General features: G+C 48.8%; 1 protein-coding gene across 1 annotated transcript in view; it reads right to left on the reverse strand.

The window, feature by feature from the left end:
• Kif1a (kinesin family member 1A) overlaps window positions 1–10468 on the reverse strand; it is an 89146-nt gene extending 78678 nt beyond the window's left edge. The window contains 1 exon segment of the mRNA XM_017797166.2: window positions 10451–10468. The gene's annotated coding sequence lies outside the window, so the exon portion shown is untranslated.
• Between the last annotated feature and the right edge of the window lie 14253 nt (window positions 10469–24721).

The following is a 24721-nucleotide window of genomic DNA, read 5'->3' on the forward strand; positions in this document are numbered from 1 at the left end:
AAGACTCACCAGATGGACAAGCACTGGGGAATGGCTGGGAGCACCAACAACAGTGAACAGTAACAGGAATGATAGAGTATATAGGCTCCAGTGGCAGTGGGGGGGGGGGTTGGGGAGGGTGTCATTTGGGATGTGGGTATATAGATGAATAAGATTGTTTGGGATGTTCTGTATGAAATACACAAAAAAATCAATAAATTAAAAAAAATGAGTTATATTTGAGGGAAAAAAATCTACAGAGATGGCTCAGCAGTTAAGAGCACTGGCTGTTTTTGCAGAGGACCCGGATTCAAATTCACCTAGGTGGATGGGTGGATGGGTGAAATGGATAGGTGAATGGGTGGATGGGTGGATGGAGGGAGGGATAGATGGATAGATGGATGAATGGATAGATGGGTAAATGGATGGATAGATAGGTGGATGGATGGGTGGGTGGGTGGATGGATGGATAGATAGGTGGATGGATGGATAGGTGGATGGGTGGGTACATGCATGGATGGGTGGATGGATGGATGGGTGGATGGATGGATAAATAAGTGGATGGATGGGTGGATGGATGGATTGATGGATGAATGGATAGGTGGATGGATTAATGAAAGGATGAATGAATGAATGAATGAATAAGTGAGTGAGTGAATGAATGAATGAATGAATGAGTGAATGAACAGTACTGCTGAAACTGGAGTCTTATGCCAGCAGGAAGGCAAACACTTGCGCTGATGCCAGGCATCAAAGAACTGGGATCATGTTGCAGATACCAGTGATGCGAAGCTGAGGAGACCCATCTGCCATTAAAGGGACATGGGAGTGCCTCAGTGACACTCAGCCGCCGGTGGCAAAAATGCAAGTGCTTGTAAGAATCTGCAGCCACAGTCCTGTACTTCTGTGGTTTCAGATGCAAACAGAGAATACCTGTGTGACCCACTGATCCTCAGACTTAAGAAATCAGCTCAGTGCTGGCCTCGGGGATCAGCATCTGAAGCCACTGAGGGACTTCAGATATTGAAATGATCACACAAAGATTATAAAACAAGTATGTTTAAATATTTACAGAAATAAACATGGATCAAAAACAATGTGGAAATATGTAAAAGAACCACATAGAACCTTTAGGACTCAAAATACAATTATTTAAAATTCAAAGCTTAGCAGGCCACAAGGCAAGTTCCAATAATTTCCAGACTGTATCAAATGTATCACTCCACTTGACAAATTAAATGTTAATTAAAAATTAACTCCTTTATAATTCTTTAAAACAGTTTTTAATAACTAACATAACAAAGAAATTGTGAAAGAAGTATGGAAATTCTTAGTCAACAATAGCAAAAATACTCACAAGAAACATATGGGGCCTCTACCTCCAATCAGAATGGAATCGAAGGGTCCAGACTTAACTCTCACTGTAAACAATGACTAGATTTTAAAAAAAAATATGTAAAATATGTGGAAATAACTGTCTACAGACCCTGGACAGCAGGCATTTCAAGGCGCCGATCTCCAAGAGGTCAACGCCTAGAGGCACCATCACAGGAAGGTAGTGCTACACTGGAGGTCAGAGTTTCAGGAGGTTGGAAGTTGGGTACCCTTGAATCTTCCACAGTATTGATCCATGCCCCTGTGATCCAGACACAAAATGACTGAGTCCTCTCCCAACCAGGGATTCAGTGGAGACCCCAAAGAAGTCCTGTGTTTGTTGGCTGAGTACACATCCCCGCAAGAAGTCTACTCTAGAGCCACTCTAGAAAAGCTTAACAGGCTTGCGCTGATGAAACTGTTCTTCCAGAAGGATGCCAGCCTGCCAAAGCAATGTCCAACGTACTCCAGAGGACAAATGCACAACGCAGACAGACCACAGTGTAAAACCATGCCTAGCTATCAATCAAAAATTACTAGACATGCCAAGAAGGAAAAAAAAATGTCAGTCAGCAGAAACATGAAAATGTCTACGCTATTAGGCAAAATTGATTCAATGATTTTAAAATGTACCCACAAGCCAGGCACTGTGGTGTGTGCACATTCCTGACCCCTGAGAGACTGAAGTGGGAGGGTCACTTAGGCCTGGCGTTTGAGAGCAACCTGGGCGGCATAGCAAGACTCTACCTAAAGAAAATGATGTAAATAATGTAGCATATAAATTTGTCCACAGACAAAAAAACTAATTCTTTAAGAGTGGGTTATACCATACATTTAAAAAAATAATTAAAATTTTATATAGACTTTGCAAAAAATAGGCAAAAGAAAGGGATGCAGGAAGAATACACTCCTCGCTTATTAACTGAGGCTAACATAATTTTAATGAAAAACAAGGAAAATTGGAGAAAAAATTATATGAAGATTATAAATCAGTTTCTCTGATGGCTGTAAGACAGAAAACTTCAAAAGAATTAGCAAAGGTGTCAGCAAGATGGTTCAGCAGGTGAAGGCACTTGCCGCAAAGGTGAAAACCTAAGTTCAATCCTGGGACATACATGGTGAAAGGAAGGACTAACTCCGCCCAGTTGTCCTCTGACCTCCACATGTGATATGTGCAAGAACACACGAAAAGTAAATAAACAAATGGAATTAAACATTTTTATATTTTATTTTATTATTTTTATTTTATGTGTATGTGTGTATTGCCTGCATGTAGGTAAGTGCACCTGTGTCATGCAATGCCCGTGGAGGACAGAAGAGGCTGTTGATCCCCTGGAACTGGAGTTATGGACAGCGGTTAGCTGCCATGTGGGTGCTGGGATTCGAACCTGGGTCTTCTGCAAGAACAGCCAGTGTTCTTAACTGCTGAGCCACCTCTCCAGCCCCAAGAATTAAACATTTTTAACTAGCAAGAAAACCATTGCTCCTAGAATACTGGCATAGCTTAACAGGACATCTGTCATTGTGATTCATCACACACCCAGCTAACGGGGAGTGTATAGCATCCTCAGTAGACATAAAAAGAGCATTCAGTAGTTTCCCAGACCCACCTATATTAAAACTCTGATCAGTATTAGAGGAAAAAAAAACTATTTCTAACCTCCAGAAGGTATCCACTGAAACCCACCAAACATCATGGTGGTGATACTGAAAAGCCAATCTGTTAGCATTCAGGGCACGCCCAGTGTGCAATCCACCACTTCTACTTAACTGTCAGAGAGAAGTTCCAACCACACCAGAAATTCAGAAAAAATAGCAAACAACCTAAGACACCCTGGAAAGAAACTAAGTCATCATTATTCACCCTCCTATTTGCTCATTTATGTAGAAACAACACTTTCCCAGAAATGTATGTATGTGGAAGGCAGAGGTAGACCTTGAGTGCCTTCCTCAGTCTCTCCACATGAAAGATTACAGAGAGATCTGTAAGACCTGGAGCTTACAGATTCAGCTAGACTGCTGGCCAGCAAAACCTAGGAATCCTACTGTCTCCACCTCCCCAGCACCAGATTACAGGCACATGCTGGCTGCCCCCTCCCCCGTGGGTACTGAGTATCACACTCAAATCCTCATATTTGTGAGGCAAACACTTTACCAACTGAGCCATTTCCCTAGGCCAGGCTATGAGCTTTTGTGAAAAACAAAAATCTCAAAATCTCTAAATTGTTGATTTTCATCCAAATTAATCCAAGACTTCAGTGTAATTTCTAATATCTTAATCTCTTTTATAAAACTTGGCAAGTTACTTCTAAAAATGTATACAGGAGACACTAGGAACACCAGACACAAGTTTGAAGGGAAGGAGACCAGGAAGCAACACATTACCTCCTTGCCCATGAGTTCACCAGACCTGGCTGGGCTATGGCTCCACCTGTACCACCCACCCATGACCCCTGAGTCCCCAGCGTGGCACTGCTGGGAGTGGACCTTATGAGTGTGTTCCAGTCAGTGGGGAGGTGGGGATAAGGGGACCCCAGTTCCTCTCATCTTCTCTCTTTAGATCCTGGTAATGGCTTTGCTTCACCACGAAGACTCAACACGGAGTCAAAGCAATGAAGGCATGCGACTTTGAACAAAAGATGTGAGCTCTAACAAACCTCCTCTCTTTATAAGTCGATTTATTATAGAAACAGAAAGCTGACTATAACACATTTGGATTCAGCTACCTGGGATCAACCACAACCTAAAAATATTAAATGGAAAATTCTAGAAATAAATGATTTCTGTTTTAGTAAGTTTCATTAGGTCTATTGTTATAACAGCTCCATTTTATTCTGCATTAGTGTTAACCTCTTACTGTGCCCACTTTATAAAATTAAACAGATATACATATATAGGAAAAAAATATATGTAGGGTTGGGTCCTATCATAGCTTCAGGCATACACTTGGGGTCTTGGAATGTGTCCCCTGAAGATCAGGAGGGACAACCTAAGTACTAAAACTGGGTGGGAATCCTGGTACAGTGGGGCATGCCTGTGGTCCCAGCACTTGGGAGGTAGAGGCAGGAGGATCAGGAGTTCAAGGTCATCTTCCATTACCTAGGAAGTTCAAGGACAACTTGAGAGAGCTAGAAAAGTACCAATGCAAACAGAAGGGACCAGAAACAGACCTATGGACACAGTCCTTTACATCTGGTGGGTAGCCAGAGGTGGGGAGATGGCTCAGTGGGTAACAGTGCTTCCTGACACGAGGACCTGAGTTCGGATTCCTAACACCCACATAAAAAGTCGGGCAAACCTGTAACTTAACTCCAACCCTGGGGAAGAGGAGAGGTTGCAGAGATAGGAGTATCACTGGGGCTTGCTGGCCTGCCAGCCTAGCTGAAAAATGGTGAACTAGATTCAGTGAGAGACCCTGTTTCAAGAGACTAAGGTGAAGAGTAATTGTGCAGGACACTCAAAGCCCTCCTCTGGCCTCTGCATATCTCTGGGTGCACTCTCTCAAAGGCAGAGAGAAGGGTCATTGGGCACAGGAACTGTGGGAGGAGCAGGCTAGGGTAGAAATAAGAAAGGCAGAGTCCAGAGGAGCCTGAGCTGCCTCAGGGAGCCCTGAGTTGGGGAAAGGGGCCTTTACTAGACCATCAGAGGTGGTACCACCAGTGTATGAGGGTGACATGGGCCAGGATGTGTCTATGTGAAAACAGAGGGGAGGAGAGAAGGGGCTAAGTGACACACAGCCATGACTAGAGGACAGAGACTGAGCCTGGGTCCAGGCACTCAGGGCAGGGGCTAGGAACCCAAGCACACAATAAAAATGCAACAAGAGCCCACCAGAACCACAGAGTAGGCCACTGCGGACTCGGGGTTGGCCTCCAGGAGCTCATCTGTCTCCATGGGCTCTCAGACGATTTCAGGCTCTGTGTGAACACAAGGAGAGCTAGGAAAAGCCAAATCCCTGGGGGCAGGGCGTAGGAGACAGCCATGATGCAATGACCAAGGGTGCTACTGCCTTGAACGTAATCCCTAGAGTTACGTGTTAATGGCGTCTTCAGGATGGGACTTTTGGAGGTGTTGAAGAAATGGTCCATTTATGGATTCATGGCTTAATGACTCACTACAGGAGCAGCTTTAATATAAAAGCAAGTTCTCTGGCACACTTGCTCTTTCTCAAATGGGTCCTTTACTAGAGCTGAGCAAATGCAGGAGCCATGTTCTTGAACTATGGGCTAGGTGAGCCTCTATGTTGTGTGAGTTATCTGGTCTTGGGTATTTCATTATAGCAACAGAATGGACTAAGACACATGCAGAAGGCCAGGGAAGCATGGGGCCAGGGAAGGTGAGGAACAGATGTTCCTGACCACCAGAGAAGGTTAGGACTCTATGGAGAATGCACAAGGGTATCCCCGGCAGCCTTTATCTAAGGACCTGCCTACCTCCAAGACAACCAGTGGCCTGACATGTGCCAGGAACACTGCAGAACATACCCTCCATCAGCATGGTCCTCCTCCTGAACTGATTCATCTCTGAGACTATGTGAAAAAAAAGTGGGGGTGGGGTTCGTCACCATTCATCACAATGAATGCAGAAGCCAGTTGACACCCAAGACTCCCAAAGACCGAGAAGGGGGACTTTGGTGAACTGACATCCAGGGCTGCTGGTCACTGAGACCTCATGAAATGAAAGAGGGCACAATAGTGTCCCCCACAGCAAGGGCGAAGGGTGAGAGTGGTCATCCCCCAGAACCTCAGCCTCCAACGATGCAAGAGGAGCGAGGAGAGAGCTCAGTGTAGGACCTCCCCAAGGATCAAGGTTGGATACCCAAGGGATCCAGAGGAAGGCAGAGTGAGTCACAGGGCTAAAACAGAAACCTTACCCGTTCCCACCTACCCCCATGGCAGGTAGCATCACTAGGACCCCCAAGCAGGCAGCTGAATGCTTATCACAAGTATGAAACAGCAAGGCTTTCAGGCTTGAGGCCACAACCAAAACTCTGATACTGGACGGGCAGCTTGGCTGCAGACACTCCATTACCTGGGCCCAAGCCTGCTGAGGACCCTCACTCCAGTCAGAGCCCCCACTCAAAGGAAGGAAGCACATCACAAACTCTACTGCTGGGCCTCCCAAGCACATGTGCGAGCCAACGAAGGCTCCAGCATCTGTGCACAGAGCAGAAGCGTGAAGTGAAGGGACAGAATAAAACACCTGAAAACAAGCTTCCTGGGAAAGAGAAGCCACAGACAGGAACAAAATGAACAAAACTTCTGCTTACTCCTCCAGTACCTTAGAAAGACAGTGTTCTGAAGTAGAAGCAGGATGCTGTGAAATGGGAGCAGTTAGAGTCAGGGAGGGTGAAGCGTCAAGGACAAAACACGGAAAAGCTGAAATTCCAGGCAAAGAACTGGAAAATGAAGTCCAACATTGTCCAGAAAACAGAACGGAGACAAGGGAAGGGAGAATGGAGAGAAACGGCCACATGCGATTCTGAGGAAGAAAACAGAAAAAAAGAAAGGGAGGAGTTACAAACCTGTGAAGAAGAAATCCTGTCTTCCATTTAAAAGGCCCATCCATGACCATCATCAAAAACAAAAACTCACATAGACTTGCCAGCATGCACGGGCAGAACTCTGTGCGAAGTGGGGAATCCAAAGACACTGGCTGTTGTCAAAGGCTCCTGTAAGCACCTGGATGCCCAGACCCATGAAGCCACAGCCTCCTCAGGAAATGACTCACCACTTAGACGACTGCATGGCTCACCCTCTAGCAAGGGATGAGGATGGAGCAGGACCCCTCACACACTCACAGATTCATGTCATTTTCAGTAAGTCATACAAGGATGTTCTTCAGGAGAGCAAGACCAAAAACCAGGAACAAGCAGCCAAAGGGGCCAAGAATCAGAGACTCCAATCAAGGAAACGTAGTAACCAGCTTCTGGGGAGGCACTGAGTAGCAGCAGGCCAACAGCACCCAGGCTGGACAGAGGGAGACAGCCCCCAGGACCGGGTGCCACAAAAGAGGGGACTCACCAGAGCTAGGGAAACCTGAAGACATAAGAAACCCATTCAGTACTAGAAAAGGATAGCCAAGATCTAGAGAAAAGAAAACCCTGACCAAGATAGTCCTACCCAGGCTCTGAGGCAGTACACAGCCTGAGGCACTGCAGCTCTGCCCAGTGCTGGGAAGCTACATCCAGTGGGCCTGGACCGAGAAACAGGCAGACAGAACCAGTGACATGGAGCAACTCAGTGTCCCCATGCCCAGGGCAGCAGCCTTAGAAGCTGGTCCCCACTGGTCTGTCTTGAGCTGGTGACAGGTGGGGAAGGCAGCTAAGGGCCACCCAAAGGTCGCTGGCAGGTGGAGATGGGGAAGAGGCCTAGCCCCTCTCTAGGACACCCCCAAGCATCACCAGCTTCTCACTGGGTGCAGGTCAGAGGCCAGCTCAAGGGCTGTCAGGAGCAGTCAGGGGCCATTGTGACTCCCAGAGTTCTACCCAGCCAGCCTCAGAAACTCAAAACCCAAGGCAATCCCAGTGGACAGGGGGCAGTTGCTTGCCCTGGGCTTGCTCACTAAGTCTTACTGGAGGGTAAGGGGTGACACCATGCTGTCCCCTGGAAGGGGAGGTAGGACAGATGGGAGGGGTGGAAAGTAAACAGAAGGCACTATAAAAGCAGCAATCTCTGGAAGGGAGACCAGAACTGGGGTCCTCTCTTATAAGCCACATGACTTCTCAGGAGCCTCAGTCTGCATCTGAGAATTGCGGATGCCACAACTTACTCACTGGCATCTGGGAACATCAGCTAAGCGAATTCACACAAGGGCATAGCACAGTTTACGCCACATGAATGCTCCCTGCTTTCCTCCTAGAACTAAGTCAGGGTTGGGAGGAGGCACTCTGTGTGTTGGGAGCTTACAGCAAGCTTTCTAGATGAGGCAGCATCCAAAGAGCCCTGCAGGCAGATCCAGGTCTGGGCAGAGTGCTGTCCAGGGAAGAGAGTCAAGCAGGAAAAGAGGCAGGAGTCAAGGAGCCAGAAGTCAGTGTATGCACACGTGTGTGTGTGTGTGTGTGTGTGTGTGTGTGTGTGTGTACATGTGACTGTGTGCATGAGTGTGACCTGTGCAAAAGTACTCAGGTGTAAATGTGCTAGTATGTTTGGTGTGTGTGTGGCTTCAGTCCCACAAGGGCCTGTATAGCACACAGTGCTATGTGGAGAAGTTGTTCTAGGGGTCGAAATGGCCCTGACTGCCCCTCTGGTCCCCTCCCTTGAGTTGGCCTCTGGCCTGCCCCCGGACCCCCAGCACAAGGCCAGTGGTACTCAGGAAATTTTAGGGGGATGCCAGGACTCCTGCCTCATCTCTGCCTGCTAGCTATCCTAGGTAGGCTACAGTTACTTTCCCCACCTGTCAGCAGCTCGTCAGGATGGTGAGAGGTGGGACAAGACCAGTGGGACCCAACTTCTGAGGCACTGTCACCCTTGGCAGGGGGACATTCAGTCACTTGATGTCTCTGGTCTTTGCCCTCCACCTACTTCTAGGCCCAGGCATGGCTGTCGGACCCTGGCACTGGGCATGGGTAAGAAGGCAGTCTGGGTAGCTGGATTCTAGCTTGACCTGAGTCCTGAAATCTGAACAGGGGCAACACACAGACCATCTGAATGACTGGGCCTCTCTACACCACAAGACTTGGGATTAGATTAAAGGCAGGGTGTAGAGGCTTCCACAGAGGCAACTTAAGAACTAAGTGCCACCAGGAGGGGCTGGGCAGGTACTCTGAGGACTCAGGAGGCAAGGGAGTCAGGAAGGCCTCCCCTGCTGACCTTGACTGAGCCCACCATCCCTCCAGTGTCCCCATCTGCATCATGCTAGGTCTGGCTTAGCCAGCCAGACCTTTCCTTGGTCACCAACACTCTGGGGAAAGAATAGTCATGTCATGCAGGGGCCAGGACTCTGGACTCAGAAATAAACAGCAGGCCAGCTACATCATGTAGCGCTGGGGAGCCCTCTGCCTCTGACCACCAGTGTGGGCACTGGTGAGCACTATCCTTTGGGCCTAATAGCCCTGGTTTTGCACACTCTCTAGGGATTATCTGCCACTGTACAAAGCAACCACATATGCATCTGCCAGCACTATAGATTAAGTGGCCCAGATCCACCACTGTCTGCCATAGGTTACCGCTGAGTCCTTCCAAGTTCTTGGATGGATGGACTCTGCCTACAGGTTTGGCCAGGGTATAGTTTTTATCCTGGCTGGCCTCCTCTGACCCCAATCTGGTGGCCTTCCTTGGCTCATCCTGAGGCTAGGCAGCTCCATCTCTCATGGCTCCTGCCATTGCTCCCCCTGCCCTGCACAGAGACCACAGGAGGACTAGCAGAGGACATGATCAGCAGGGGACTGTGAAGGATGGCCCTGAGCAGCCTGGGCCACGAGGCTACCTCTACCTACTGGCCAGGGCCTGAAGCCAACCCTGCCACTTATCAGCTCTGGCTTTGTCCACCTGCGGGGGGCAGGTGCAGTCTGGAGGCTCAGGAGTTCCATCTGAGCCAGGTATTTGGACAGGGCCAGTGAGACAGGAGGCATCTAGCTGAGGGAGTACCCAGTGGGGGGGGGGCATGCAAACTCTTACACAGGGACCCCTGAACCCAGGCCCTCTGACCAGTGTCCCACAAGCCAAAAAGGACAGCCTGCCCTTCAGGTCCACCCTCATTACAGGAGAGAGCTGCTAGCGTGAGGTCCCTGCATTGGGCACCAGGACCCTCCTCAGATTTCATATCTAGAGGAGGCTGAACCGCCTGCATCCCTCCATCAGAGAAGCCCTGGGTGTTGACCCCACCCACCAAAAGCATGGAACCCCTAGGATCCCGCTTGTGCAGAGCAAGAGCAGACCTGAGGCCTGCCTTGGACTCTGCTGCACCCCTCACCCTGCCGCACTGCACCCCGCTGCCAGCCCCACATCTGCCCACCCCGCACCCCCAGCCTGTCTGAGGCAGATGACCAGCCACACCTGCAAAATGGCCGCCGCACTTGGGGCCCCCTGCCCCCGGGACCCCACAGCTTTCTGCAGTCCGCGCTGCCTTCTCAGACCGAGGAGCTGGGCATGCTGACCTGGCAGTCACCTTCAGCCAGATCGCGGTGACCGCGTCTCCGACAGGAGCCTGTGCTCAGTCTGTGGGTCCCTGGGATTGGGCCTGGACCAGCCCTGCGCGGCAGCAGCTCTCCGCACCTCCTCTTCCCGCAGCCCTGTGATTCAATCCTCTTGCCCTAGCTGGCCTTTAATCCCAGCAGTGCGGACGCCTCTTAGGACAGCTGGCTGCTGGAGGACGGGTCCCCTGGCCATTGGGGTAAAGTCCCATTCCTGGGGACGTGGGCGCGCATCGGGTCCGCGCCCTGGCGATGTCGCGCTCGCGCCCAACAGGCCCCATGACTTGGCAATCCCTCCTTCCCCTCCCCCTTCCGCGCCTGCAGCCCCCACCAGCTGGCACCAGGCCCGTTCGCAGACCCTCCCTCCTAGCCCCGACGCCTCCCCAGCCCGGGGGGGGGTGGCCTTCCCGGGGGGGGGGCAGTTGGGCTGAGAGGGGCAATTGAAGGAGGGAGTGTAAGGGTCTTCACTGTCAGTGTCCTCCTGTCAACCGACGCCAGGCGCCTGGGGACCAGGGTCAGCCGGACCACGCATCCCTCTGCCCCTCCCGCCAGCCCCGACCACACCTGTTACTGGGGCGCTGGCTTAGTAGTCGTCAATCGCATCTGCGGGTGGCCCTTCCTGGTGTTAGGTCTTTCTGGAAGGGAGGTGGTGTCTCCCGGGGAGGGGACACCGCACGGGGAGTGATGGGCAGCATCCGCGTGCGCACCAAGCAAGCTGGTGGCCTGGCCCTGGCGCCGCAGCCCCCGCCCAGCCCGCCTGTTTTGCTTTCGGCTCCATCATCTGCCCTCCCCCACCGGGGACCAAATCAGCCTCCCCTCGGGCCTAGCTCCTCAGCCGCGCCCTGTCCGGATGCCTGCATCCGTCTCCAGGTTCCTAACCTGGCATTAACGACCCCCTCCCCCAGGGACCGGAGCATCCCTCTGGGCGGCTCCTCTATAGGGAAGGCGCGCAGGGAAGGGATGCAGGTCTCCAGATCCGCCCGCAGTGCGCCCTCCCCCGGCGACCTCCGCCCACCCTAGCCCAGGGTCGGCCGCGCGAAGGAGGCCTTTTCTGGGGCTGCCAGGCTGCGCACTGAGAGCCGACACCTCTGAATTCGCCCCATTGTTCTTCCAAGAGGCGGAGGAGGATCGGGGGAAGGGAAACGGCCCCTGGATGTCGGCTCTTCAGGCTGCGACAAGGACACTGGCGCTCGCCCGGACCTTCCCAGCCGCGGCGCGCTCGGCGGGACGTCCGATACCAGGGACAGGTGCGGGTGGTGGATGTGGGTGGCTACAGGCCCGGAGGACCGTGGCCTTACCTCTCCGGCGTCACTCGCGGCGGCCCTGCATGGGCACCCGCTGCGGGTCCCGGAGCCGGAGCCGGTGCCGCTCGCAGGCTGAGCCTGGCGCTGTGACGGCGGCGCCGCGTGACGGTCTGCGCGCCCCCGGCCCGGCCCGCCCCGCGCCCCTCCCGAAGCGCTGGTTGGCTGCGCCCTGCGTCCGAGCCGCAGCCGCCAGCTGGTTTGACGTGCGGGGAGAGGGACGGGCATCGTGGCTGCGGAGATGGGGTGGGAGCGGGAGGGGGCCGGGGCTGGGCTGTGACATCATCCACCGTGCGAGGCTGGGGGCCAGACGCACGGATCGGATGCCGCGTCCCTAGTTCAGCTCAGCCTTCCACGGCCCAGAGGAGGACGACCTGGTGGCCCCCGACGAACTTGCCCATAGACCCAGAGCCCTCCCTCATCCTGACCCCTTTCAACCGAATTCTTAATAACCACAGAACATCCACCTGCAAGGACTGGGGGCCATCATCAGGGGCGCATTGTGGGGGACAGACAAAGCTGGGGGTGGGGGCGGGGCACTTCGTTCACCGAGGAGGGGCTGTGGGGCGGATTGGGGGCATGGACTCCAGGATGTTAACAGGTGGGTCTTAAAATCGCATCTGGCATCTGGGCCAGAGCACCAGATGAAAGGCAGAGCATGGCAGGGCTGGTTGCTGGAAGACAACGCGACAGCCCGCCCCTCCTTCCCTCACAGCTCGGGTGCGATTCCGCCCCATTCTCGGTTCAGACAGTTCTCACATCCTGTCGCTGCAGCTTAAATTCCGTGGACCTGCAAGCCTACCCTAGGTCTATACTGGCACGCCCCAGCCTTCCCCCACGCCGCATCCTCCCAACCCCCGCCGCTTTCCTGTTCAATAGGGGCTAACTGGCAGTTCCACGCGTGGGGCCAACCTCTCCCACTGCCCAGGACTGAGCTACCTGGACAAGGCCTTTTGGTCAGCTCACCCACCAGGACTTCCCTGCATTGCGGTGGGTGTGGTGACGTCATGCCACCTGAAAGCCGGAGCTCCAAGCTGCCTCTCCAAGGAGACGCTGCCAGCAGCGTCCCTTACTTCTGACTGATGTTGGGCGCTGCCCCTGGGGCTGTCCATTGTTAACCACTTAGTCCACGGAAGCCTGAGGAAGGTGGTGCTCTACCTCAGCAACTATGTGGCAAGAACCTCGTAAGAAGCACCGGCCAGGCCCCTCGGCTTGTCAGAGCCCACCTGTCTTGCTCCTCCAAAGCCCGCTGAAAGTGTCCCTCCTCTCGGTTTCCCAGAACCACCTGCAGAAAGAAGACATTAGCTGATCTTCCCAGGATGGCAAGAACAATAACGTCATGGTTGGGGGTGTCTTTAGGACTCCATTTCCATATGCTGTTAGTCTGGACACACCTCTGCTTCCTTAATCAAATGAGATTTTTCTAGATGTTCATTTAACTTGAAGATTTTTAATTGCTAGCTTATGTGCGTGCATTTCTTCTGTGGTTGCTGTAACAGAACTGTGGCAAAAGCAGCTAAAGGGTTAATTTTGGCTCATGGTTTAAGAAAGGATACAGCCTATCATGGTGGGGGTGTAAGGCAGCTGTCGCATTGTGTCCCTAGTCAGGAAGCAGAGAGAGGTGAGTGCTGGTGCTCAGCTCGTTCTCCTTTTCAGTCAGTTCAGGACCCCAGCCCAAGGAAGGGTGCCACTCATAGTGAGGGTGGGTTTTCTCTCAGTTAAACCTTTCTGAAAATACCTCATAGACACACCCAAAGGTGTGTCTCCTAGGCAATTCTAAATCCAGTTAGGTTAACAATAAAGATTGACCACCACAGAACCCTTCTATTGTCTCTGGGCATGTTTTTATTGTGTTATTTGCATTTCTTTATTTTGTGTTTGGGGTGTGCAGTCATGCATGGGTACATGCATGTGCACATACATGTGGCAGCCAGAGGTTAACATTGAGGGTGTTCCTCAGTCTCTCTCTACCTCATATATTGAATCAGGGTCCCTCACATGAACCACAGCTTACTGATTTGGCTAGTCTAGCTTCCCAGCTTGCTCCAGGGACCCCTTGTCTCTGCCAAGAACCTAGATTACCGATGGGCCCTCCATACTCACCCAGCATTTACAAGGATGCCGGGGATTTGAACGCCAGTCCCTCGGAGTTGTGAGGCAAGCACTTTATCCACCAAGCCATCTCCCCAGTCCTCAATTTTTCTTTTTAATATATTTTTAAATAGTGTCAGAAGCCCAACTTTGGTTTTGTGAATCTTTTCCTTCATTTTTGTCCTCATCCTAGTCCCTGCACGAGTCTTTGGATTCTGGTTGTGGCTCCGTCTTTTTAAACCTTTCAGTAGTGTGATAGGCCTATTTAAAGTTACAGAATTCCTTCTACAGCACTGTCTTGGACAGATCTGACAAATTTGATCCTATAATGTTTTCATTATCATTTTGATTTCAACATTTCTTAGTATCCCTGGTGATTTCCCTTTAAGAATGTTACTTATTTCCAGAAGTGTTTGTTTTATTGTAATCTTTTGTTACCACTTTCCAACTGAACCTCATTCTAGTCAGACAACAAGGTATGTTCAATCAAAGTCCTGGTAGGAAGTGGATGACACCCTCAAACTGGGTAATCTGAGAAGAGTTTAATAAAAAGATTATTGGGAGAGGTGTGGGTAGGAGGTCAGAAAATCCCAAGGGTTAAGCAGCTTTGGGGCCTTTCTATCTATATCTGTGTCTGTGTGTTTCTGAGTGTGTGTGTATGTGTGTGTGTGCGTGCATGTGTGTGTGCGTGCGTGCATGTGTGTGTGTGTGCGTGCATGTGTGTGTGTGTGTGCGTGCATGTGTGTGTGTGTGCGTGCATGTGTGTGTGCGTGCATGTGTGTGTGTGTGTGCGTGCATGTGTGTGTGTGTGTAGGGTCAGCCCCTGGACAAAACTTGGACCTTGGGAAGGGAACTCAGCCAACTAGAGCAACCCACAGGAGGGGAGAAGAACCACAAGACCAGGACCTCCCTCTCCTTTCTCCCTTGACCCAGCCATGCTTTGGCTGAACCTCAGTGGGGAGCTGGAGCAGGGGCACAGATGAACAGGGCACTCAGGGTTGTATCGAAAGATCAGGGTAAAGTAACTTTGAAGCGCACACAAAATAGGAGCCCTGCATGGTAGAGCACCTCACAATTCCTAGTGGCCATTTCCATTCATGCTCCACATTTGCTCAGAAAGGCCCTCCTCTCTGAGGGTGGATACAGAGTTCTGTCTGTACTGAACAATTCATGATTGCTTGTGTTGATCAAGATTTGGATAGTCCTACTGTTTGGTCAATTTGAGCTAGTAAAAATGTTTATATTAAGGGGCTGGAGAGATGGCTCAGTAGTTAAGAGCATTGATGCTCTTGCAGAAGACCCAGGTTTGGTTCCCAGCATCCATATGGTGGCTAACAACTGTCCATAACTCCAGTTCCAGGGGCTCCAAAGCCCTCTTCTGGCCCCCACAGACATTGCATGCACATGATACACTTACATACAGGCACTCATACACATACACTTTAAAAAAAAAACTTATTAAAACCTCCATTGTGGATATAACTTAGTGACAGACTACTTGTGTGGAATGTACAAGACCCTAGATAACATCTACAGCAGAGGAGGAGGGGGGGAGGAGGAGGAGGAGGAGGAGGAGGAGGAGGAGGAAGAGAAGGGGGAGGAGGAGAAGAGCTAATTATAGTTGTTGAAATGCCTGCTCTTCTCTTCCGTTCTGACGGATGCTGCTTGCTTTGTACTGAGGCTGTTCACCTAGATATTCACATGACTTTGATGGATGTACAGTGTATTTTTGTGGCTCTTTCTCCAGTATGCATGCAGGTTCTTGTTGTTTGGGGTTTAAGCAATTATTTTTGCCTCAGACTTAAGTGTCATGTGTTAGAATACCAGAATCAGTTTCTTATGGTTCATATTTGCCTGGTAGATTTTTACTAACTTTTAAAAAAAATTTTGTGTGTACGCGTGTATTGCCCACATGTAGGTAAGAGCACCTGTGTCATGCAATGCCTGCAGAGAACAGAAGAGGCTGTTGGATCCCCTGGAACTGGAGTTACAGACTGTTGTTAGCTGCCATGTGGGTGCTGGGATTCGAACCCGGGTCTTCTGCAAGAACAGCCAGTGCTCTTAACCGCTGAGCCATCTCTCCAGCCCCCACTAACTTTTTTATATTAAACCTTTTGTACGTTTTGTGGCAACCAGTTCTTGGAATTTTCTAAGCCTTCTCTGAATGTACCTTTAATTTGAACTTAATCCATTTATAGTAACCACTGTTATAGCAAGACTAACTCGAACATTTGCTATTCTTCCAGAGGACCTGGATTCTAGTCCCAGTATCCACCCACATGGTGGCTAACAACCATCTGTAACTCCAGTTCCAGGGGATCCAACACCCTCTTCTGGCCTCTGCAGGCATTTCCCACATGATGCACTTGCATACATGCAGGCAAAACTCTCATACACATAAAATAAAAATAAATAAGGGACTGGAGAGATGACTCAGCGGTTAAGAATACTGGTTGTTTTTGCAGAAGACCCGAGTTCAAATCCCAGCACCTACATGGCAGCTAACAACTATCTGTAACTCCAGTCCCAGGGGATCCGACAGCCTCTTCTGACCCCCGTGGGCATTGCACAACGGTCCAGTTACCTATATGCAGGCAACACATGCATACACATAAAATAAAAATAATAAAATTTAAAATTGATAAAGGTGATGGATGCCTAATTCTGTGGGTATACTAAAACCACTCAGATCCAGGCATTGTGGTTCATACCTGTAATCCCAGCATTCGAAAGGCTGAAGTATGTAGGCTAAAGTATGGAGAGATGGTTCAGTGGTTAGGAGTGTTTGCTACTCTTGCAGAGGACTAGTTTGGTTCTTAGCACCCACATAGGGTAGCTCACAACTGCCTCTTACTCCAGCTCCAGGGAATCTGACACCTCTGTCTTCCAAGGGCACCTGTACTCACATGCACATATTGTCCCCTCATACAGACACATACATACAATAAGTTTTTTTTAAAGAAAAAGAGGCTGAAGCAGGAAGATTGTTTTTGAGTTTGAGAGCATCTGGGGCTACAGAGTTCCAGGCCAGCCTAGGGTACAGAGTGGGACCCTGTCTCCCTGCCCCCTAAAAGGTACATTGTATGATGTTAGTTACATCTCAAATAAGATGAAGTATAGCTTAGCACTTAGTACATAAGTGTTTAGCAAATATTAGTTATTTAAATGGTAATGGACCACTGTTTCAAAGACAGAGCAAAATAGAAGCATCTCAAAGTGGGAAGAAATAACTGCCTCTGCCTCCCGAGTGCTGGGATTAAAGGCGTGTGCCACCATGCCCGGTTTAAATTATTTCTTATGCATGTATATGTGTGTATGTCTGTGTGTGAATATGTGCACAGGACTACAGGTACTTTCAGAGGCCAAAAGAGGGTATCGGATTCCCTGGAGCTGGAGTTACAGGCAATTGTGAGCTGTTTAATGTGGGTACTGGGATTAGCAGCAAGAGCAGCAAGCACTCTTAACCACTGAGCCATCTCTCCAGCCCCAACCAGTCAGCTTTTTGCTACTATAACAAAATATATAAAACAATGAACTTACAAAGAGGAAAAGTTTGATTTTGGGTGATGACTCTGGGAGTTTCAGGCAGGATTGAGAGATTCCATGCTTTGAGCCTCTGATGAGAGCTGCAAATGTTGGAGCAAAGTCTTACATCACAAGCTAGGATGCAGAGAGGAAGACTAAGCAGGGGGGTGCGGGGAGTGACACACATTGGACAGACTGAATGGGGATGGGGGACAGTTCCCTTCCAGGGAACATCCCCAATGCCTTAAGAGCTTCCCACTAGGACCCACCTCCTAAAAATCCAGGTCCCCTCCCCATAGTCCCAACGAGGGATCAAGCTGTACGTGGGATGCTCACCATGCACAGCATTCACAGACCTGCCAAAACCACATGTTCTCCTCAGTGCTCACATTCCCAGCATCACCTTGGCCACTTCTTCCCCCTTCCCAGGCACTGCTGATTCCGTCCAGACTTATGGCTCCAAGGTATGGTATAAGTGTTGTCTTTCCATGGGTCCTTGTTTGGAATGCACATTCCAAGATTCTTCACTCTTACTCTCCAATTCTCCATTTGTTTTGTTTGGTTGATTGGTGTGTTAACTGGTTTGAGACTAGGTTTCCTGTAGCCCTGGCAAGCCTCGACTTTGACTTGTGGCTGAGGATGACCTTGAGTTCCTGGTCTTCATGGGATTACACGTGTGCACCGCCACACCCAGTGTCATAGCCCTCAAAGTGTCTTCTACATCTGCATTATCTATGAAATACAGATTATTTCTTCATGAACTGAGGCTGAAAAATATTCTGAAGCCCCATAAGGTGGGAGGATTACAATAATTTCAAAGCCAGACTAGCCTATGTAGTGAGTCCAGGCCAGTCTGGCCTGTACAGTAAGACCCTGTCTCAAAAGAAAATCTTTTTCTTTACAAAGAAGAAAGAGTCAGGAAAAGAAAAACCGATGATTGGCACACTCCAAAAAATATGGAAGAAACAAAAAGCATAAAATTAGAACAAAAGTGAAATAACTACAAATATAGAAACATCCTATGTAAATAACTTGAAATATGCAAACAATGATTTTTGTGAATAAATTAACTTAAACCCAAGATCACCAACATGAAAGAAAGAGCTCTCACAGCACAACCCGCCCAGGGACTGGGCCCAGATAACTTCATGTACATTCAAACATAAAACTAGCATATACTCACAAGACCCATGCAAACTTAGGCAGACAAAAACCCAGCACAGAACTGTGGAAATTAACAGCAAGCCCCAATCTTAGTCGAAGAATTATTGGCAGCTGATTACTGCTGGGTGAGGAAGAGCTGATCTTTTTGAAGGGAGAGACTCTAGACAGGCTGACTAAACCCCGGTGGATGAACTTGTACTGAGGGAACTCTCAGGACACAACTTTACATAATAGACCTTAACACAAATGACAGAACGTATGAACTCCAGTTGGGGGGCTATGGGAGGGCACCAAACGGAAAGGGGGAAGGGGGTATAAAGATGATTTTATGTACAAAATACACAAAAATTCAATTTAAAAAACTAGGATAGACTCTTCTCTTGTTAATTAAAGTGACTTATAGCTACGAAAAGGAAGGTACCTGTGAAATATTTTTTGATAATCAGTATAGCACTGAGACTTGGTGGGGACCTGAGTAGAAAACCTACCTATTATGGTGGGATGATCCAGTACATAAATGCTATACTCTGGCCAAGCTCTTCTCTGAGGAAGGTGGTCAATACAGTCTGTGTTAATACAGTGTGCCATCTTGGTAAGACACAGGGGAAAAAGAAATAGTACAATTTCACCAGGCATGGAAATGCTGTTTGATAGAGGCTATCTCTAGTTCAAAAGCAAACTTCAGGGGCTAGAATGTAGCTAAGTGGCCAGGTGTTTGTGTACCATCTATTAAGCACTGGGGAAGGACGGCTTCCTCCTCCTGTAGAGGAAAGGGCAGCCCTGCAGGGTCTCAGTGGACAAGTCCATCTCTGGAGCAATAATGGGCAGAAGTCAACCCAACCATCCATCATGTGTGTACCTAGGCAGGTTCTCAGCCCCTGTGCCAATGCATCCTCTACAGGTAGAACATGACGACCCTTAGACAGCAAAATGAATTAACTCCTGTGGATGCTGAGCTTGGGGCTGGGCACATAGTAAGCTCTATCTAAAAAATAACTATAACGGTGAGACAGCAAAATAACTCCCATTACCATAAAGCCGTGCACTGTCACCTCCAATTTATATACATCTATCAACCTTCTCAAACTGTGGCATGAGAAGACACATATTCATATTCATCTCTGCTTCTAGCAGAGTTCCTAAGACCCTTATAATTTCTTGATTGATAGAGGTACACAGACCACCTTTCTTTTGTTCTATATTTTGCTCCTAGACCAAATCTTTGGTTCTGGGATCCTGGTTCTGCTCAGTGCAGAACTCCTGAGTCTCTAGGACTTTCTAGGTGTATTAGTCAGGGTTCTCCAAAGAAACAGAACCGGTAGAATGAATATGTATGTATAGAGATTAATCAGCTTAACTCACAGAATAGAGTCCGAGCAGTCCAACAACGGCTACACCACACTGGAGAGGCTGAGAATCTGAGAATCTGTAGAATCCAGTCCATGAGGCTGGATGTCTCAGGAGTCCCACTCTGGCGCTGAAGGTCTGACAAATTCCAAAAGATCAGCTAGTCTTCAGTCTACAGCAGCAAGACGAACTCACCAGCGAGAGAGAAGGCAAGCAGCAAGAAGCCTGGCGTTCTCCTCTGCCTTGAGCTTTTATACGGGCTGCCATCAGAAGGTAACACTCACATTTAGGGTGTGTCTTCCAGCTTCAGATGATCCAATCAAGAAGATCTCTCTCATTTCAGTTAATCCCAGATCCAGTCAAGTTGGCACCCAGGATTAGCCATCACACTAGGACAATGGCAGTGTCTTTTGTTCTAATGAGCAAAATTGGGTAGACTCCTGGACAATTTCAGGCTACAGGCTTATCACAGAAAGCTTAAGCTGTGACCAGGAGCTGTAACTTTCAACCCCACCCTCTTATCCTTGAGAGGAGAAAGAGGCTGAATTCATTCATAGTGAATCACACCTACAGTATAAGCTGATGGTCTAAATGTTGGTGCCTCCTCCAGCCCGATTCATATGTTGGAATTTAACCCCAATGAGATGGTATTAAGAAGTGATTAGATCAGATCAGAGTTCTCATGAATAAGATTCACGCTGTTGCCATTTGGGTGTGAAACGTCCCCCACAGGCTCATACGCTTGCATGCTTGGTCCCCATCTGGGGGCCCTGGTTTTGGAAGTTGTGGAACCTTTGGGAAGCCGTGCCCAGCTGAAGGAAGCAGCCACAGGGTGGACCTGGAGGTTTGTAGCCCACTTTGTCTGCTCTCTGTTTTTGGTTCACTGAGACCCAAATCAGGATCCTGTCGCTGTGGAGCCATCTGCCAGCATGCCTTCCCTGCAAGAGGGACTGTGTCCCCTCAAACAGAAAGCCAAAATAGCTCTTTCCTTCTTGAGAGCTTGCTTAGAGGCTGCGGTCTCCTGCTGGAGCCTCCAAGCAAGCTCTCAGGGTGAACCTGTCATCTATGAACGTAGAGAAAAGTCAGAAATCCACTAAAAATAAACAGTGGAAAGGATGACATGCCCTGAAGGAGGTAAGATTGTGAAAAAGGAATCCCTTAAATTCAAACTACATGTTCAATGCACCCTTAATTAAAATAGCAACAGGAACTTACATGGAAAACAAACGTGAAAATAATCAGGAAATCTGCAGACGATCTGCCTCTCAAGCACCATGTCAGATGTAATCCTAGCACTTGGGAGAGAGGCAGGTGGTCTACAGAGTGAGCTCCAGGTGAACTAGGGCTACATAGTGAGACCTTGTCTCAACCTCCACACCCCAAATTATGGAATTCTGGTAGTTACAAAGACACCAGCATTAAAGAAGAAACAAATAAAATTCTTATGATGAAGGTGTCATGTCAAATGATTGGGGAAAATGGAACTCCAAGAAAATATAAATCTGGATCTCATCTGACAAATGGAGAGAAATCCCTGATGGGAACATTTAGGGAGTTGGATGGAGTGGAAAACGCCGGATACAATGTGTAACCTGAGCTCTCTAAAGAAGACAGATGGACTGAAAAAAAATCGAACATCCTTTCAACCCAGACAGGACACACAAAATCCACAGAACAACCCCACACCAAGAAAACTATTTCAACACACATAAAGGTAAAGGGAACTTTGTACAGTAAGAAAATATTGTTCAGGCCAACAGTAACCTAACACACGCACGTAACCGCCATCTAAATGGGCAGTTACAGAAAGAAAGCAGGTGAATAGCAAGCAAAAAGATCATCACAGTTGGAGAGACTCAGATCAAAATAGTGAGACCTGTGTTGAGGTATAAGACCATCAGAGATGAGTGTGCCTAGTGATGTTCAGCAGAGCCAGCTGTCTGTCACGGTGGGGCCAACACAAGTAGCGCCATTCCTTGGAGAAAGTTTGTCAAGACCCATTTGCATCTCAGGTGCTCTTACAGTTGATCCAGTGATCCACGCCTGTGCTCTGCACGCAAAAACCTGCCCACATAAGTAGACAAGAACATTTCCACAGTGTTGGTATAAAAACTGGAGCCAGTGGAAACATTTGTTCCCTGAGAACTGGCCCAATAAATTTGAATTCCCCAAAGCTGATGAGAAGAATGTGTCTCAACATTGTGTGATGATGAAGATCGCCAGGATGTTTTGCTAAATTATTTAGCATGCGCACGACAGGTGTGAAAGGTAACTCTGCTCTTTTTTTTTTTTTTTTTTTTCCTGTTGACAGAGGTTGGCAGGGTTCGGGCTCCTGGTGGGGTGTGGGGGTGGCATTCAATGTTTCACTTTTAAAATAGTCTCCCTTTGCCTTTAGTTTGAGTTTTCTGATTTTGTTCAGATAGAACAGTTAGGAGTATTGATGAATGGGGTCTAGAGAGATGGCTCAGCAGTTAACACTTGCTGTTCTTTCAGATGACCCAGGCTCAAGTCCCAGCATCTACATGGCAGTTAACAACTGCCCATAACTCCAGCTCCAAGGGATCCTATACCCTCTTCTGGCCTCTGCAGGGCATTGCATGTACCTGGGCACTTCCATACATTCAGGCAAAAACACCCATGCACATAAAGTAAAATAAATTTTTTAAAAAAGCATTGATGGAGGCCCATTTTTGTTTTATCTTAAAATTTTTTGTAATATTCTAAATTTATACTACTAAAAATGCTCCATTAAAACAAGAAAAAGAGGCACTAGTGTTCCACGTGACTTTTAAAGGTCTTTAGTGTTAATTGTCCTTCCCCATGCGCTGTCCTCCTGCAGTAGATGGTGATTCACATAGATCCACAATTGATCAAGGTGCAGAGAAAAGGACACTGAAGAATGCTCAACCCTAAATGCGACACCTACATCACACCCTCTCCCCCAAGGCTTAGGGATCATTGCAGAAGAGGGGGCAGAAAGATCGCAAGAGCCATTTGGTGGATGACTACAGCAAAACTGTTTTCCAAACAAAACAGGGCAGTAGCACATATGAACTCAGCATGCACAAGACCTGCACAAGATCAAGCCAGACAAAACCCCAGCATGAAGGGGGGAGATGATCACAAAGTCCCACCCCTAGCTGAAGAGCTATTGGCAACTGACATCTGCTGGGAGAGGGAGAGTCAATTTTCTTCAGAGATGTGAACCCTGACACCTACCCATGCTCCAGTAAGCAGTCCTATACCCATGCACATATAGACAGCATATAGACAGCACTAAGTGAACTCAGTGAGTTTAAAAAAAAAAAAAAAGCACACTGGGCTGAGAGATGGCTCAGTGGTTTAGGACACTGACTGCTCTTGGGATCCGACACCCTCTGTCCGGGTACTGCATGACATGGGCGCACTTATATACACGCTAACAATACATTCATACACATAAAATAAAAATAATTTTTTAAAAAATAAAGAGCACATGAAATTGGGAGGGAAAAGAGGTAGGAGATAAGGGAGGGATTGTAAGGGAGAGAATTGGAGTGGATTGGATCAAAACACATTATGTGTGTATGAAATTAACAATAAAATGGATATGGATAAAGACAAAAGAAGCTTTTACCATCCTATTAGAGCTATAGGCATCTAGACAAAACCTAGAAATAGAAAGCAAATGTTAGGTTAAATAATATGAAATTCCTGGGGTTTGACTATTTTGGGGCCTATGATGGTATCTCAGAAGGTTCAATCACATAAATACATGTGTCATAGAAAAAACAAGTCAACACGTCAAAATACAGACGAACCCAAGTTTGCAGCCCGAAGGGAACATCCCTCCAGGGACTGCCTACCAAGAGGGAAGAAAAATATGAGGGTGCAGCCAAGGTGAGCCTTGGGGATGCAGGGAACTAGGGTGTCTAGACAGCTAATTCGCACGCAGGCCCCAGGACAAGCTGGAACAAAGGATTTATAGACATTCAGGGGATTTGGTAGACATGGAAAAAAGAGCTCAGCAAAAGGGCCATCTCATTGGAGTCAGCCTTGTGTGAAGGCCTGCTGGGCACCCTGCAAAGCTGGGTCAGGAAGCAGGGGAGAGTCCCAGGCTTGTGCCCAGCAAAGAAAGGAAGTGCCAAGCTAGACTTGAGAAATCCTGAAATTTAGGAGCAGACACGCTGAAACAATATTTTAAGTTATCTTGGCTTAGAATTGTGCACAATTGCTAACTTAAGCAGATTGGGAGTCAATAGTTTTAATGCAGAAAAACCAAATCTAGAGAGCAGAAACAAAAGAGGCAGAGGCAGGCGGATCTCTGTGAGTTCAAGCCCAGCCTGGTCTACATAGTGAGAACCAGGACAGCTGGGGCTACAGGGAGACCCAGTCTCAAAAAGACAAAAAAAAAAAGACCAGGCAAGTGAAGACAGGTTATCCAGACCGAAGCAGAATGTGAGGTCCCAGCCTAGGAGCCCATTTGAGAACGGATAAACCCTGTGGGTCCATCACAGGACCTAAGGGGAGGGGTATGCTCTGGACTCCCGAGGGTACCAGCGCCAGCCTGGAGCCACGTCCCAAAAGCCAAGCCCTGCAGGAGGCCCCTGGTTGTCATGGTAACCCCTAGTCGCTGCTAGATTCCTTGCCCTGGGCGCTCTGGGAGTGGGTTGCCTTAGTAACAGTGGGGCAGGCCTGGCGGAGCCCGCACATCCTGAAGCCAGCGGTCTGGCCCAGGCATCCTGCTAGCTAGGGGCTGCTGGGTGTTCGGGAGCGGACAGCAGGGTCCAGCGTGACCCTGAAGGGCCCGTTAGCCTGAGGCGTTCAG

The sequence above is a fragment of the Nannospalax galili genome, unplaced genomic scaffold (genome assembly GCF_000622305.1).
Source record: "Nannospalax galili isolate Female #2095 unplaced genomic scaffold, S.galili_v1.0 scaffold453, whole genome shotgun sequence".
Classification (NCBI taxonomy): Eukaryota; Metazoa; Chordata; class Mammalia; order Rodentia; family Spalacidae; genus Nannospalax; species Nannospalax galili.